The sequence below is a fragment of the Myotis davidii genome, unplaced genomic scaffold (genome assembly GCF_000327345.1).
Source record: "Myotis davidii unplaced genomic scaffold, ASM32734v1 scaffold960, whole genome shotgun sequence".
NCBI lineage: Eukaryota > Metazoa > Chordata > Mammalia > Chiroptera > Vespertilionidae > Myotis > Myotis davidii.
The window spans coordinates 3,063,320-3,067,291 of record NW_006293003.1 but is presented as its reverse complement, the minus strand read 5'-3'; the positions used below and the strand labels follow the sequence as shown (position 1 = coordinate 3,067,291).

At 54.6% G+C, this 3,972-nt stretch overlaps 1 protein-coding gene across 1 annotated transcript in view; it reads left to right on the top strand.

The window, feature by feature from the left end:
* The window catches only part of MRFAP1 (Morf4 family associated protein 1), a 25,034-nt gene that overhangs the window by 20,435 nt on the left and 627 nt on the right, over window positions 1-3,972 (top strand). The window lies entirely within an intron of this gene.

Here is a 3,972-nt window from a genome sequence, read left to right as displayed (position 1 = left end):
TGCAGCCCTCTGTCATGAGGGCTGCCCAAGAACACGAATACAGGGGGTTCTGAAACTCGCTTTTCCCCTGGAAGATGTGCCAAGTGTATTTCTTTTTTAAAAAAATTTATCAGGGTGACATTGGTTGACATGATCATACAGGTTTCAGGTGTGGGTTTCTATGTTACAAGATCTGTATATTGCACCGTGTACCCAACACCCAAAGTCCAATCTCCCATCACCATTTATGGGGGCCCCCCTCTCCCCACTCCCTTCCCTCTGGCAACCACCACACGGCTGTTTGTTCACGAGTTTTAGTTTTATATCCCACATATGAGTGAAATCTCTGGTTCTTAGCTTTTTGTGACTGACTTATTTCACTCGGCATAATGTTCTCAAATCTATCCATGTTGTTGCAAATGGCGCCATTTCATCCTTTCTTATGGCTGACTTGTATTCCATTGTGTATATGTACCACATTTTAAAAATATATATTTTTATTGATTTCAGAGAGGAAGGGAGAGGAAAAGAGACAGAAACATCGATGATGAGAAAGAATCATTATCGGCTGCCTCCTGCACGCCCCCAACTGGGGACCAAACCCGCAACCCAGGCATGTGCCCTGACCAGGAATCAAACCGTGACCTCCTGGTGCAGAGGTTGACGCTCAGCCCCTGCACCACGCCGGCTGGCCTGTACCACGTCTTCTTTATCCAGGCCTCTATCACAGAACTCTGGTTGTTTCCGTGTCTTGGCTGTGAATAATGCTGCAATGAACATAGGGGTGCATATATCTGTGAATACATGATTTCGAGTTTTTCGGGTGTATACCCAGGAGAGCGACTGCTGGGTCGTATGGTAGCTCTATTCTTAATTTTCTGCGGAATCGCCAGACTGCTTTCCATAGTGGCTGCACCAGCCTACATTCCTACCAGCAGCAAATGAGGGTTCCTTTTTCCCCAACCTCTCCAACATCAAGTGTATTTTCTTCCTCCCTCCCTCCCTTTCTTTTTTGATCAGCTGCCTCCTGTATGCCCCACACTGGGGATCGAGCCTGCAACCAGGGCATGTGCCTTGACTGGGAATCGAACTGTGACCTCCTGGTTCATAGGTCAATGCTCAACCACTGAGCTATGCAGGCCGAGCTATGGGAGGATTCCCCCCCCACCCCCCAATTATTCTTTATTGTTGAAAGCATTACATATGTTCCCCTTTTTCCCCATTGCCCTCTGGGAGGCCGGCAGGAATCAGGCCACAACCCACAGTCCAATGCCACCTGCAGCTCCAACCTGCCTCTCCCATTCATCCCGGCCCCACTGTGCCTGCTGTGGACTCACACCCAATCAGTCCCCATCACGCCACTGCAGTGGCACTCGCCAGCCATGAGCCCTGTGCCTGGCGCTCATCGAAGGAGCATGGGGGGCCACCCAGGACGCGATCGGCCCTCTGGGCAGGCGGTAGGACGCCCTTGCCGGCCTGGGATCTGGATCTGTCCTGCTGACGGTCGAGCTGGCTGTTGAGAGCTACCTGGTGGCCACTTTCATATCGTTTCTTCCTTGCGGAGCGTCTGGGGAGGGGAAGCGGCCGCGATGCCCAAGGCTGACTTCCAGGAGGCCAGTGATGCTGTTGGGATTGTGCCGTTGGCACTGGTCTGTCAGTGCCTGGCCCATTCTCCGGAGATTGGACCTGCAGGACTACTGAGGGAGTGAGTGGCTGCCTCCGGGCTGGTGGGCTGCCAGGACAGGTGGGTCAGCTGAGCGGCGCTCCCCCTGTGGTAGCGCACTGACCACTAGGGGGCAGCTCCTGCATTGAGTGTTTGCCCCCTGGTGGTCAGTGCGTGGTTATAGCGACCGGTTATTCTGTTGTTTGGTTCCTTAGGCTTTTAAATATATAGACAAGGTCTTTGGTTGATTACCTCCCTCCCACCCTCTCTCCCCCACTTTCCCTCTGAGAGTCCACACTCTGGTCCATGCTTCCATGTCTCTGGATCCACTCTGTTCATTAGTTTATTTTGTTACGTAGAGTCCACATATGAGTGCGATCATGTTATACCTGTCTTTCTTTGACTGATTTATTTCACTTAGCACCAGACTCTTGCAGGTCCCTCCATGCTATCTCAAAGAGAAAGAGAGTCTTCTTTTTTTACTGCTGCATAATATTCCGTGGTATAAATGTACCACAGCTTTTCTATCCACTCATCTACTGATGGGCACATGGGCTGTGTCCAGACCTTAGCTATTGTAAATTTCTCTGCTATGAACATAGGGGTGCATACATTCTTTCTGATTGGTGCTTTGGGTTTTTTAGGATATATTCCTAGAAGTGGGATCACTGGGTCAAATGGGAGTTCAATATTTAATTTTTTGAGGAAACTCCATACTGTTCTCCACAGTGGCTGCACAGCCTGCATTCCCACCAGCAGTGCACGAGGGTTCCCTTTTCTCCACATCCTCGCCAGCACTTGTCGTTTGCTGATTTGGTGATTGTAACCATTCTGGCAGGTGTGAGGTGACACTTCATTGTCATTTTGATCTGCATCTCTCTGATGATCAGTGACTTTGAGCATGTTTTCATGTCTCTTGGCCTTCTGTATGTCCTCTATGGAGAAGAGTCTATTTAGGTCTTTTGCCCATTTTTAAATTGGATTGTTTGTCTTCCTTTTGTTAAGTTGTATGAGTTCCTTATATATTTTGGAGATTAACCCTTTATCAGGCGTATCACTGGCAAATGTTCTCCCCTGCAGTGGGCTCCCTTTTTGTTTTGTGGATGGTTTCTTTTGCTGATGGCTTAGAAAATACCAGGTGTATGTCCTTTCCTGCCGGGCCCGCCACGGCCTGACACCCTCCAGCGCCAGCCTGGTCACTGGCCTGATGAGTCACAAGGGCCCCGGGTCCCTCTGGTGTCAGCCCTGCCTCAGGGGTCCTCAGGGATTTTCCCTAACCAAAGACCCTAAAATCTGTACAGAGGGAAGGTGAGGGGTGGCCTCGGACGGCCAAGCACCCAGCTGACTGAGCAGGTGTGTGAGTTGGTTACGCGCCTGTTCACACAGACAGGCCCACGCGGCTGGGCTGCGGCTCTGAAGCCCAGGCCGGACACACGGCTGCTTCACTTCTTGGTGGCAAACCCGGCTGGCCTGGCGACCGCGGCACCTTGTGCTCACCGCCCCACCCCCCACCCCCCATGTCATGCCTTCACCGCAGAAGAACCTGTGTTAGTTTTCCAGGGCCGCCCTGACAGGGACACAGACTGGAAGTCCCAGGTCCAGGGCTAGAGCCTGACGCTGAAGGCCTGAAGCACAGCTGAGGGCGGGCCCGGGGGCCATGGCAGGGCGGCCGGGGGCCAGGGCAGGGCGGCCGTGGGCCATGGCAGGACGGAGCAGGCGATGCGTCCATGCTGTGGGTCCCCCAGGCATGGGCACCGGTGCGCCCCGGGCAGTTTCCCACCACGGAGCGGCAGCGTGAGCCCCAGGCCTGTCTCCTCGCTCCGGAGGACAGAGGGGCTGCGGTCACGGGGACTCGGAGAACGGGGTGTGCGCCCATCTGGCCGATGCCCACGCACACCCCGAGGGGCACGCTGTTCCGGCCTCGAGATCACCGGAGCTTCGCCCTCTTCCCCTGCAGCCACGGCCCTTCAGGAGCCGTCACGGTGTGCCCTGCCTGGGGCAGGTGACTGTTCGGCGGGAGCCTCGCGCCTCCCTGGCTGGGGGAGCACAGTGCCCCCCGCCTTCCTCTGGACAATCGGCTACTCAAACCCAAGTCATAGGCCCACAGCCTGTCCTCTTAGGGTCCCCACAGTGGGAGGAGGTCAGTGCCGTGTCCTGTGACATGCTCCAGGTGTGGGACGTTGCCTGGACAACACAGGAAGCAGAACGGGCACGCTTGTCAGATGCACCCAGTGGCTTAACACCTGCCAACCACTCATTTCTCACGCCCAGCGGCTGCTCTGAGCCTGGAGGTCCTCGAGTGCCCTCTGCTTGGGCCGTGGGTGAGGGAG